This window comes from Phyllobates terribilis, unplaced genomic scaffold, assembly GCF_046119375.1.
Source record: "Phyllobates terribilis strain yellow unplaced genomic scaffold, ASM4611937v1 Scaffold_3__8_contigs__length_932513732, whole genome shotgun sequence".
Classification (NCBI taxonomy): Eukaryota; Metazoa; Chordata; class Amphibia; order Anura; family Dendrobatidae; genus Phyllobates; species Phyllobates terribilis.
The window spans coordinates 189,937,440-189,951,620 of record NW_027362763.1 but is presented as its reverse complement, the minus strand read 5'-3'; the positions used below and the strand labels follow the sequence as shown (position 1 = coordinate 189,951,620).

Genomic DNA, 14,181 nt, shown 5'->3' with positions numbered 1-14,181 from the left:
CGGGAACAACTAACGCTTCGGGTGACCCGCTGGCGGGTGGCCCTCCACATCCCTCCTGTCGACATAGAGGTCTGTGGCGGTGGCAGAGTCCCGAATAAACCCTCACCCTTTCTCCTGGTGGAACTTCACCACGGTCCCAGCTGTTTTAAGACCGCGTGCTGCATGGGGGTTTCGGCGGGTTCGTGTCTTCTCCTCCGCGCTCCGGGCCTGCAGCTGCTCCCTCTTCCGGCGCTGTGCCCGCTCCTTCTTCGCAAGCTGCTCACAGATCTCTCGCCTGCGGACTGCGGCCGTCCGCGTCTCCTGTGCAAACTCCATCACATCCTCCCCGGTTTGGTCCCATGCTACCTGGACCTCTTCCTCCGGGAGCTGAGAAATGGTGACTGGCTGTGGTAGGGGCAAGAGCGGAGCGAGCGGGGCCTCGGCCTCCGCGGACAGGTTTTTCCGCTGACTGGGGTGAACCCATCCCTCTGGTACGGGGACCGGCTCTCCATCGAGTCCGGCGAGCTGGCTGTACAGGTCAGTCCCAAGGGGTGGTAGTTTCGGGACCGGGGGCGCACGCGGTTGGGAGGCGCCTGGGGTAGTCAGGCCTTGCGACCGGGCCTGGAGCGGGCCGCTTCCTACCGCACCCGAGGTCAGGGGGCACGACGGGTGGCGTGGTTCAGCGGCGGTGCTCGCGGTTTGAGGCCCAGGTGTATGCGGCGGGAGCGTGGAAGCTGCAGCGGCTCTCGGGACTTCTGGCTCCGCGGCAGGATCCAGGGGTAAGGCTACGGCGTCAGGACCCGGGGCAGGGGTGCCCGCCTTACCTGCCTCCGCGGCAGCGCTGTTCTCGGCCTCCGGTCTCCTCTCTCTGTCTTCGGGGGCAGGCGCTCTGCCGGGTGCTGGCAGCGTCTCTTGCTGCCGGGTCGCGCCCCGCCGGGCCATCTCCTCCCTCCATCCATCGATAACTTCCCTCTGCGCTCCTCCAGCGCTGTCCGCAGGAATTCAGGGTCTTCTGCGGGGAGCTGAGCCATCAGCTCCGTGAGGCTGTACGGGGACGCCTCGGCCTGCAGCAGGCCGCTTGCCAGGGTGCTGGAGTTGACGCTCCTCTCCATCTCCGGGTGTGGTCTGGTGAGACTGATCCAAACCACACCCTGCCCCTCGGTTTTCTTCTCTTTCCGCCCCTGTTGGGGGTGGTCCCGGGGCAACCTGCTGACAATCACTCTCAGGGGCAGCCCCCCCACGTTGATGGACATCTCCACAGCCGCACTCATGGCTGTTGGTGGTGGGCTCCTTCTTTGGCGCCATTCTGGGACCTGGCCCACGATGGGAGGTGGCTTCCTGTTATCTTTTGGCGCGCACATTATGGCGCCTGTTCTTCTTGGGCGGGCGCTATTTTCAATACTGTGAAACAGTCTCTTTTCAGGCACGCAATACCCATTTGTGTCGGGTTGGTCACAATCCTGCCGACTACGCCAAGAAGCTGACTCGCCCCCTGGGCCATGGGGTACCCGGAACCGGGCCTTCTTGTGTACAGAGCTGATGGGGGTAGTAGTGGCAACCCGATCCCGTGGCTCAGGGTGGTCAGACCAAATTGTGGCAGTCTATTTATCAGTGTTTTGAATGTCCGACTACGCCACCCGTGAATTGCGGTCAGAGATAACCGCCGCTGCAAGGCAGACCGCTGAGGCTGGTGTTAGTGTGCAGCACAGGGGTAGGATAACTCCGCACGGGAAGAGTGTAGCCTCAGGGCAATGTAAGTGGATGCTGGGGGTGATGGTGCAGGCGCAGCATAAATCACACAGAGTCCAATGGTGCAGTCCAGGGTCTTTTACTCACAGTTGATATCCAAGTCACTTTTGTCAATAATGACTGCCCAAGCCGTGCTGCGTCCACCAGGTGAGGGGCTCGGGCAACCCCCAGGCAATTCAGGAGTATGGCACAGGACCCCTTCTGTCCTTTCTCTGGCCTCTCGTGCCCCACCAGTGACCAAACTTCTGTCCAGCTACCGCGGACCGTGTCGGGCAAGCGTTGGCCTCCGCTTCCTGCTATCCTATATGGAGCCTTCCTAGCAGGTTTGGTGGGGGGTCGCACCAATAAATGATCACGACCTCCGGTTCTTGGCTGAGGGATGATTTACCTCCACCAACTTGGGAATCCGGTACCCTGCCACGGCCTGACCCTTCACCCGATATGACGCGGGTTTGCAACGGTTGCTGTCCGTTCTGCTCTCTTAGGGTCCCTTCTGCCTTCTTGTTTCTGGAGCCCTTCCACTCCTCTGTCTCTTCTCCTTCTTTCCTTCTCCTTCTCCTCTTCTCCTCTCTGGCCCCGGCCTTCTCTCTTGGCCTGCCTCGTGGAGCTGAGCTAAGGCTGAGCCGCAGCTCCCTGTCAGCTCTCTCTGGCTGAACCACTTCTCTCTCTCTACTCTCTAACTTAAGATGGCTCCCACCTTTTATCTACTTCTCTGTCCCTGAGCTCAGGTGACCTGCACCCAATGAGCTCCTTCCTATGCTCCAGAAACCGTCCCCTTCTGCTCCTACACCACTGGGTTCTCTCCCCCCTCCCCACTCCAGCCAGGGACATGGTCAGTTGTGCCTGCAATAAAATGGGAGCACCGTCGAGCTGTCCCCCGGAAATGAGGAGTGTATGTGTATGTGCAGCTTTCTGAGCCCTGGTCCACACTCCATCCTTACCTGGGAGTGGAATATCACACCTCTGGTTGAGGTGCAATACCCCTGTAGCAACCGAACCCTCGGGGCGCTACATATCCCTTCTCCAGACTTTCCACAATGAAATCCTTCATAGCTTGTCTCTCAGGGCCAGAAAGATTATACAGTCTGGACTTCGGTAGTTTAGCTCCGGGGGTCAGGTTAATAGGACAGTAATAAGCACGATGAGGAGGCAAATCCTGACACCCCTTCTCAGAAAAAACGTTCTCAAAACCAAACAGAATAGCAGGTAATATTTCCGTAGAGACAGTAGCAATGGAAATATCTAAACCGTTCTCATGGCAGTAATCTCCCCATTCAATAATCTCCCCCGCTTGCCAATCCACCAATGGATTATGTTTAACAAGCCAAGGTATACCCAAGACAATCGGAGTAGGAAGATTGTCCAGAACATAGCAAGGGATGATTTCACAATGAACTGACCCCACCCTCAGTTTTATAATATGTACAATCTGAGTAAATTCTTTCTGTGCAAGTGGCGCCGAGTCAATGGCAAAGATGGGAATAAGTTCAGCTAAAGCACAGCAAGCAAGACCATGAGTTTTCACAAACTCAGCATGAACCATGCTGACTCCGGCTCCACTGTTAATAAACACAGGATTTATTTTTTTTGGTTTTGCTCTCTTGCACCACCTCTGCTGTCAGGACAAAGCGGGAACTGCAGTTTGGCCACAAATGCACCTCTTGTTTATCCAACTCTAGACTACCGAGAGTTAATTGAAGGACAGGTTCCAACAAAGTGTCCCTTTTTCCCACAAAAAAAAACATACGCCTTTTTTCTTGCGAATCTCCGGGGAGATGTATGATGTAGAGACACCCCCTAACTGCATGGGTTCCTCCACCTCCCCCAGTACTGGTTCACCCCCAGACCGCTCCCCTGGCACAGGTACACAACCCCGGCAAGAAGGCCCCGGAGAAGGTGGTCGCACACGTCTACCCCGAAGGCGTCTATCAAGACGTATGGCCAAAGACATGGCAGCCTCCAAGGACTGAGGAGTTTCATATACAGCCAAGGCATCCTTCAACCTTTCAGTAAGGCCCTCACAAAATTGACTTTTAAGGGCGGAGTCATTCTATTTGGAATCTGTTGCCCATCTACGGAATTCCAAACTGTATATCTCCACTGACCGATTCCCCTGCTGAAGGCGACGTAGCCTAGACTCAGTCAAGGCGATTCGGTCATAGATGAGGGCCAGAGCCCCGAAAAACCCCTCAACAGACTGGAGACAAACTGAGTCCTGCGGTAAAGAAAACGCCCACGACTGAGGATCACCCTGCAGTAGAGAGATCACAATAGCAACGCGTTGCTCCTCATTACAAGAGGAGTAGGACGAAGTTTAAAATACAATTTGATTGCCTCCTTAAATACAAAAAACTTGTCCCTACCTCCTGAAAACCTGTCCGGAAGGGCAACGTTGGTTTCAGGCTGGACAGGCCTAGGTGCAGAGTCCCCCATTTTGGCAACCTGTAACCGTTGATGCTGCTGCTGTACCTCCCCACCGAGGTCATTCACCTCCAGAGACAGCCTGTGCAGCCGCTCTGCAACTGAATCCATACCCAAGGGAGAAAGGCAAAAAAAAAAAGGTGCACGCCCAAAAACACAGAAAGAAAAAAAAAAAAATGTCAGGTTCCTTTTTTTTCCTTTTCAAAACGTGCATAATGTTACGCCAGGTGTGGGAAAGACTTAGTGCAACACAGAGGGAAAAGGGAAAGGGAGCCCAGACACTAGGGAAAGGGGGAAAGTAGAGACCTCCTAGTCTGGTCTAGCTGCACCCTGTCTCAACTACTGTCCCTATATTGCCTCCTGAGCAATCGCCGCACACATGCCTCGCCCTACTCTCCCTGGCGTATGGCTACGGCTAGGGATGGAAGGAGATGAGCACTAGTCATCCTCCACTAAACTCTATAGACAACAGGGGTGGACAAAACAGGGGAAATGGCTTAGCTTTAGATGAACTCCAAATAAGCACACAGCATCAAGCTCCTGAGGGGATGAAGTACTGCTCCTGCTAAGCTTCACAAGTAGAAATGGATATAGCCAGCGACTCCCTCTTAGACACACCATGTATATATACACCCAGGCCAGAGAGCTAATTAGTAAGAGAGAGGTAGCTGCTCGGTCCTAAAGACAGCCTCTTATCTAAGAAGCTGTCTGCAATGCCAAACGTAGAGATCTCATGCAACCCACTGCAGGGCAACTGTCTGTCACCTCTGACACACCCATGACACCAGGTGAGAGCGCCCCCAGCTGTAAATCCTATACACTCGAACAGAGAAAGCTACAGCCAAGATTATGTCAGGGGACCCCAAGTCTCCTTGTAGGTAATGGACCCAAAGGTGGAACTCTCATCTATGGCATATCCTGGAAAAAAAAGAATCCTCTACCTGAAGACTGTGTTTGTATATGAGCGATGATTGTATCCATGTACTAAAAGGGTTGTCCAGGACTTTTATGCTGATGGACTATCCTTAAGGTAGGTCATTGACATCTGATTAGTGAGGGTGCGACACCCAGCTGCCCCATTGATCAGCTGCTCTCAGTGCTGGTGGAGAACGGATGTGCACAGTTGAGGAGCTTCACAATTCCTTGAACTGTATAGTAGCCACGGCCGGGTTCTTCACATCTGCCCCCTATTTGAATCAATAGGGGACGGATGTGCAGTACCCATCCACGGCCACTATGCAGTTGAAGGAGCTACAGTGGTGGCCAAAAGTATTGGCACCCCTGCAATTCTGTCAGATAATACTCAGTTTCTTCCTGAAAATGATTGCAATCACAAATTCTTTGGTATTATCTTCATTTAATTTGCTTGCAAGGAAAAAACACAAAAGAGAATGAAGCAAAAATCAAATCATTGATCATTTCACACAAAACTCCAAAAATGGGCCAGACAAAAGTATTGTCACCCTCAGCCTAATACTTGGTTGCACAACCTTTAGCCAAAATAACTGCGATCAACCGCTTCCGGTAACCATCAATGAGTTTCTTACAAAGCTCTGCTGGAATTGTAGACCATTCTTCTTTGGCAAACTGCTCCAGGTCCCTGATATTTGAATGGTGCCTTCTTCAAACTGCCATTTTGAGATCTCTCCACAGGTGTTCTATGGGATTCAGGTCTGGACTCATTGCTGGCCACCTTAGAAGTCTCCAGTGCTTTCTCTCAAACCATTTTATAGTGCTTTTGGAAGTGTGTTTTGGGTCATTGTCCTGCTGGAAGACCCATGACGTCTGAGGGAGACCCAGCTTTCTCACACTGGGCCCTACATTATGCTGCAAACTTTGTTGGTAGTCTTCAGACTTCATAATGCCATGCACACGGTCAAGCAGTCCAGTGCCAGAGGCAGCAAAGCAACCCCAAAACATCAGGGAACCTCCGCCATGTTTGACTGTAGGGACCGTGTTCTTTTCTTTGAATGCCTCTTTTTTTTTCCTGTACACTCGATGTTGATGCTTTTTCCCAAAAAGCTCTACTTTTAGCTCATCTGACCAGAGAACATTCTTCCAAAACATTTTAGGCTTTCTTAGGTAAGTTTTGGCAAACTCCAGCCTGGCTTTTTTATGTCTCGGGTTAAGAAGTGGGGTCTTCCTGGGTATCCTACCATACAGTCCCTTTTCATTCAGACACAGACGGATAGTACGGGTTGACACTGTTGTACCCTCGGACTGCAGGGCAGCTTGAACTTGTTTGGATGTTAGTCGAGGTTCTTTATCCACCATCCGCACAATCTTGCGTTGAAATCTCTCGTCAATTTTTCTTTTCCGTCCACATCTAGGGAGGTTAGCCACAGTGCCATGGGCTTTAAACGTCTTGATGACACTGCGCACGGAAGACACAGGAACATTCAGGTCTTTGGAGATGGACTTGTAGCCTTGAGATTGCTCATGCTTCCTCACAATTTGGTTTCTCAAGTCCTCAGACAGTTCTTCGGTCTTCTTTCTTTTCTCCATGCTCAATGTGGTACACACAAGGACACAGGACAGAGTTTGAGTCAACTTTAATCCATGTTAACTGGCTGCAAGTGTGATTTAGTTATTGCCAACACCTGTTAGGTGCCACAGGTAAGTTACAAGTGCTGTTAATTACACGAATTAGAGAAGCATCACATGATTTTTCAAACAGTGCCAATACTTTTGTCCACCCCCTTTTTTAGGTTTGGTGTGGAATTGTATCCAATTTGGCTTTAGGACAATTCTTTTTGTGTTTTTTCATTGAAGACAAATTAAATGAAGATAATAATACCAAAGAATTTGTGATTGCAATCATTTTCAGGAAGAAACTGAGTATTATCTGACAGAATTGCAGGGGTGCCAATACTTTTGGCCACCACTGTATGCAGTTGCATTCCGCAACTGAGCACAGCCGGCGCAGTCAGCACAGGACAGAGCTGATCGGCAGGGGCGCCGGGTGTCGCACCTCCACCAATCATATATTGATGACCTATCCTAAGGAAAGTCCCTGACAAGCTATGTTAGAAGTTGGAGAAGATTTGTCCTGTAACATATAGTTCACATTATTTAGGCAGATAGGTTTCGCCTAATGTAATTTTATTATCGATGCTTTTGACCATGCTCTAGTACATTTCTGTCATATCTCAGTACATAGCACCTGCTCATATCCACACAATAAAGAATTCATAGAGAAATGAATACAATCTGGTTTATGCATGGAAACACACAGCTGGCATACTGGCATGGTGATTCATGTCCTTCAGTCACAACCAACATAGATTTGATTAATTTGCAGTTGCCAACACAATTAGTTATGGATGTCACATGAATCAATGCAAGTAATACTGTCATATTTGTAGAGGGGGAAGGATTGGTCACATCTTAAGAGTATATTTTTCCATATACTGTATATGCTGTAGATGTAGAGTTTGGTAGATTAATATACAATTCAGTCATCAATCAAATTTAAAAATAAGTGGAACCGTAAAAAATGAGAATGTTTTAGTGCTCCAAATGACTGCACAACAATAATTACAGTATTTTTGATCCATCATACATATAATTCCTGCTTATTTTGTTAAATGGTACAAATTCAAAATCAAGTGGTTAAGGACTTAACAAAAAAGGGAGAATCCAATATTGAGGGCTTATGTTTCGTAATGAGAATGTGACATAAGAACAAAAGCAGTTACATCTAACCGGGGGTGGATTAAGAGTAGCAAGGGACCCAGGCAGTTTAAAAGGTGTGGGCCCCCCCCACACACACACACCTGATGTATCACGTGATAGATCATGGGATATTTCACGTGAAATTAATTTGGCACAATATTAATATATTATAATCATTTTTTTACATTAATTGTATGACTTAATATTGAGCACAATTAAGTATGCTGACATCCCCTAGATACAGTATGAGACCCTACATAAAATATGACCTGCCACATAATCCTCCTATACACAGCAGGAGGCTGCACGTAGCCATCTATGCGCAGCAGGAGGCCGCACGTAGCCATCTATGCACAGCAGGAGGCCGCACGTAGCCATCTATACACAGCAGGAGGCCGCACGTAGCCATCTATTCACAGCGGGAGGCCGCACATAGCCATCTATACACAGCGGGAGGAGGCAGCACGGCGCCACCCAGATATGGTGGGAGGAGGCCGCACAGCGCCCCCCAGATACAGCAGGAGGAGACCGCACGGCGCCTCCCAGATACAGCAGGAGGAGGCCGCACGCAGTCACGCACACACACAAACATATACAGACATGTTCCTGTATATACATACACGCATAAACACATTTGAAACACAAAAATACATACACAATGATATCTGCACACACAGACACACCGTGACACACACACTAACTCACCATCACCCGGCTCGGCTCCAGTCGTCCAGCTCCTCTCCGGTGCAGCAGTGCAGGCCGGGCGCACACTGCATGACGTCACACTAGCAGACACTGCCGTGCACAGGGCCGTGTCTCCTAGGTGTGACGCGGCCGGGTCAGCACACAGGGAAGTTAACAGGGAAGAAGAAGAAGCAGCCCTGCGCAGCTGCTGGGGAAGCGGTCCGGGGGCCCCTCCCGCCTCTGCCTTCGGGTGTGTGCCACATTGGCGCCGAATGTGAATGAAACCGAGGGCACTACCCAAATATAAATGGGGATCATCCAGAAGCACACCAAAAAAGTTTACTGAACAATGGAAGACAAAGCGGTGTGCAAAAGAAGCTGGGATCACCACAAAATACAGTCAAATAATTTTATTAAACAGAGAAAGATGAAGAAAAACAATTAAAAACATTTAAAAAGCAACACATGCTATCTTGATTTCAATCCAACAGGTGAATCCATAATAGGAAAAAACACCCCTCCTCCAAATACCACAGACCATAAAGTGAAGATGATAAACCTCAGGGTATAATAAAGGCAAGTTAAATAGAGTAAAAACTACCCATAATATAAATAAAGGAAAAAATTCATTTAGCTAGCCATAAACCAGGTCACATGAACATGGTGGAAACATAGACAAAATGTGGCCAGGAAGAGTACCTGAAGATGAATGAGGTCAATACGTATGGAGGAGTTGGAAACCCCACGCGTATCGCCACCTCTAGTGTGGCTTCATCAGGGGAAGGAAGCACAAGAAAGAGCTACACAGTTCATCATTTATATGTAAGGATAATTAAGGCAAGATTTACCACACATGCTGAGATGAAGCTAAGGGACGGCGTGCCAGGAGATGATCACAAAGAATGTCAGTACACCTACGCCGCAAAAACAGCCTATCAAACAGCGCTTAAAGAGCGCGGTCGGCGCTTGCTAAGTAAAGAGGAACCAATCAAGTATGGCGTAACACAGAAATATGAAAACGGCGTTTATACGTGAGGTCCGGCAGCTCTAAAGGTATTAGTGCGCCGGCGCAACAAGGCCAGACAATCAAAAGGCTGATGCCAAATAAAAATGCAATGCGCAAGCACCATGGCAGAAGCCAAACATATGAGACAAGGCGGATACTATGAAGCCATACAGTTAGATAATGTGCGTGCGCTGTACCAACTAGATGTAGCTGGTGAAAGGGCAAAGCCAAATAGATAGATAATGCGCATGCGCTAGAGCAGAACAGAGAGTAATGTTATAGTAATGACCACTAGATAAAGAGAGGGCTCCCATAGGGCAGTATTGGTACAACAGTGACAAAGAAAAAAGCCAAGGCACACATGTGAACTAAAAAAATACACTGCGAAAAATACATCCTCCTTGAGAAAAAAACAAACAAAAACGACATGACAAAAAATAAAATAACATAGGCGCCGGCGCATATATTATAATGAGGGCACTCTGGCCATGGGCCCCCTGGAGGGCTGGACCCCGGGCGCTAGCTCAGATTGCCCTCATTCTAATCCGCCTATGCATCTAACTACGATAAACATGGACAGTTTATAGACTGCAGTACTAGTCCTTTTTGGGTAACAGTCACAACCTTTTGCACAGTTGTCCCTTCCTTTTCTCTACAGTAATCAAACGGGTAGGACAACCAGGATCCAACTACAGGTGCTTCTCAGAAAATTAGAATATCATCAAAAAGTTAATTTATTTCAGTTCTTCAATGCAAAAAGTGAAACTCATATTATATAGAGTCATTACAAACAGAGTGATCTATTTCAAGTGTTTATTTCTGTTAATGTTGATGATTATGGCTTACAGCCTATGAAAACACAAAAGTTATTATCTCAGTAAATTAGAATACTTTATAACACCAGCTTGAAAAATGATTTTAAAATCCGATATGTTAGCCTACTGAAATGTATGTTCAGTAAATGCACTCAATACTTGGTCGGGGCTCCTTTTGCATAAATTACTGCATCAATGTGGTGTGGCATGGAGGCGATCAGCCTATGGCACTGCTGAGGTGTTATGGAAGCCCAGGTTGCTTTGATAGCAGCCTTCAGCGCGTCTGGATTGTTGGGTCTTTTGTCTCTCATCTTCCTCTTGACAATACCCCATAGATTTTCTATGGGGTTAAGGTCAGGCGAGTTTGCTGGCCAATCAAGCACAGTGATACTGTTGTTTTTAAACCAGGTATTGGTACTGTTGGCAGTGTAGACAGGTGCCAAGTCCTGCTGGAGAATGGTCCAAAAAGCTTGTCGGCAGAGGGAAGCATGAAGTGTTCTAAAATTTCCTGGTAGACGGCTGCGCTGACTTTGGTTTTGATTAAACACAGTGGACCTACACCAGCAGATGACATGGCTCCCCAAACCATCACTGATTGTGGAAACTTCACACAACACCTTGGATCACTGAGCAACAGTCCAGGTCTTTTTCTCCTTGGCCCAGGTAAGACGCTTCTGGCATTGTCTATTGGTCATGAGTGGCTTGACACAAGGAATGCGACACTTGTAGCCCATGTCCTGGATACGTCTGTGTGTGGTGGCTCTTCAAGCAATAACTCCAGCAGCAGACCACTCCTTGTGAATCTCCCCCAAATTTTTGAATGGCCTTTTCTTAACAATCCTTTTAAGGCTGCGGTTATCCCGGTGCTTGTGCACCTTTTTCTACCACACTTTTTCCTTCCACTCAACTTCCCATTAATATGTTTGGATACAGCACTATGAACAGCCAGCTTCTTTAACAATGACCTTTTGTGGCTTACCCTCCTTGTGGAGTGTGTCAATGACTGCCTTCTGGACATCTGTCAAGTCAGCAGTCTTCCCCATGATTGTGGAGCCTACTGAAACAGACTAAGTGACCTTTTTAAACGCGTAGGAATCCTTTGCAGGTGTTTTCTGTTAGTTATTCTAATTTACTGAGATAATGACTTTTGTGTTTTCATTTGCTGTAAGCCATAATCATCAATATTAACAGAAATAAACACTTGAAATAGATCACTCTGTTTGTAATGACTCTATATAATATATGAGTTTCACTTTTTGTATTGAAGAAATGAAATAAATTAACTTTTTGATTATATTCTAATTTTGTGAGAAGCACCTGTATATCAAGGCATGTGGCATATGCCTTGATATAGTTGGACCCTGGTTGTCCTTGTTTGGGGGAACCCCACCTCGCACCTTGGATCCCCTTGAGCCATATGCAGTGAACATAGCCTATATGTCTGATCAAGGATTTTTCACCTGAAACGTTGTGTAATATTGTACTTACCACGGTGTAACCAATGATTATGACATACTGTCAATAAATTTGTGGCACCCCTGCGGGGAATTACCACAGGATCCATAGGTACAGGGGGAGATGTACGCTTGGGCACACACAACACCTTCCACCCCAGGTCTGAGGGGAGGAGTCAGTTTCCAGGGAGACAGCAAAGGGGCAGTTAGTCTTGAGACGGGTGAAGGAGGAGAGTCAGAGAGCTGTTGGCCGGGGACCAGTTAAGTCCTGAACTAGGAAACCGGTCTGTGTTGTGAAAGCACCCTAGAGAGAGGGACGGAGGCTAGAAGGAGAAAGAGATAAAACGATTATCCCTTTAGCTCACCCGGACACCGGAGTCTGAGATTGCTATTAATTCAGGAATAGCATAGAAAACCCGGACAGATCAGGAGGATCTATTCCGCCTGAAGAAGAAGGGAAAGAGTCGCCAAACTTGAATAAATATAGAACCAGGGGCTCAAAAAGAGAATTGGTAGCCCCAAGGAAAGGTCCTCATTGTCAGTTGTGGAGAAGGACCCCAAAGAAAGTAAAAGGTGGCAGGTTCAGCTTAAGGCAGGACTGATCCCAAACAACGCACACATTGTTAGAGGAGGCCTCACAAATCCCCAAGGTGAATAACTCTACCTGCACCGAAAACCTGGTTACCCTCCTGAACTGTACTTGTTACATCAGTAAAACAAAAAAAGGTACTGAAACAAAGACTTAATGTGTGTGCCTACTTTGTGATTATTGCCTATAGCGTTCGGACAAGCCGTATGCCGATCACCTCAGCGACCATTCACAGCGCAGGTAACCGATTTTACCAGTTACCACAGGAGGTGTCACGACACAGTACTCCCATCATCCTAACCCCCATCACTTCATTGAGGGTCCAGGGCACGGAATCGGGAACCGAACAACCGTGATCCCCACCGAAGTAGCCCATCCATCCTGGTATCCAAGTACCCCTACCCTGTCGACTGAATCAGATTCTATTTGAAGCATTCCTTTTCTCTACAGTGAAGTTGTCACTGTCCATAAAGAACAGTAGTGCACAACTGTTAGGCTATGTTCACACACGTTGGGTTTTTCAGCGTATTTTGCTGTAGATTTTTATGCAAATTTTCAGCTGCGTTTTGCAGAACCAGCAAAGTCTATGAGAAACCAGAATTCTCTGTTCACACATCTGGGTTTTTTTTGCTGCGTATTTTGTGCCCTGGTTGGGTTTTTGTAAAATAGAGCAAGTCACTCTTTTCAGCTGAAACGCTGAAAAAACCCACCAAAATATGCAGGTAAATTTTTTCAGAGTTTTTTCAGCGTTTTTGATGGCAAAATAGAATGGGGTTCTTTTTTTTTTCACAGAACTTTATGTACATGCCTAAATAGAGACAGAAGGACAGTGAAAAAAACGCTGAAAAAACTCATAAAGAAATGCAGCAAAACCTGCGTTTTTGACGCAGCTGATTTCCTGCCAGAGATCAGTTTTGCTGCAGATTTCTGACATAAAAAAACACAACACGTGGGAACATAGCCTTAGAGTGTAAAAAGGTGTTGTTGAATTATTTCCTTACTGCATTCATTATGTCTTCACAAGGTATTGGACCTAATCCTACATTCATAGCTGGGAGGACCAAAGAAAGAGAAAGAATATTGGAATAAGAGAATAGAAAAAAGTCAGGGGCTCTGGTATAAGGCATACCTATCAATAGAAGCATCTGAGCGGTCAGACCTGGGCAACAATAAGGCAGGTTGGCTGAGTAGGTGAACTGTAGAAAGTAAAGCTAAGTTTTACCAACAATAGAGGAAGGTTTTTTGTAGGAGGTCAAGTATTCCATTATTATATCCATGACAGTATTATTGGCCTACTATGGGACTCACCTGGTGAGGTAGATTCTCTAAGCCACAGGTCAGGGTGAGCAGCACAGAAAAGAGGTGATGGGGCAGCAGAGCAGGTATTGATGAAAGGCACTGGATCAGCAAGGAGCAGGACAGCAGGGTCAGGTGTGTGGATACTCAAACCTTTAGCGGGGATGTATGCATTTAGGAACTTGTAACACGGAAATGGTTAACCACATGATAGCAGTCAAGTAGTGGCAAACTTGCTTGTAGAGATGCGGTTCACACATAAATAAAAGAAATGTTTTAGCGAACTGGTAACTTGCTTACAGAAATTTGTTACCATGATCGCAGAAAATGAAGTGTAAACATTTGTAAGAAGTTGGTAATCTGGAATTTTCATGGCAGAATGATAAGTGTGGACTTAGCTTGAAAAAAACACTGAGGGAGCAGAAAAGATTATTAGACATAATGGCTGGCACATAGTCAAAAAGAAGGAAAAACAAACTCCTAACAAACAAGTGGAAGTTAAAACTATGCCTT

At 47.3% G+C, this 14,181-nt stretch overlaps 1 protein-coding gene across 1 annotated transcript in view; it reads left to right on the top strand.

Moving 5' to 3' along the window:
* GRK7 (G protein-coupled receptor kinase 7) overlaps nt 1-14,181 on the top strand; it is a 47,964-nt gene that overhangs the window by 23,816 nt on the left and 9,967 nt on the right. The gene's annotated exons all lie outside the window — the stretch shown is intronic.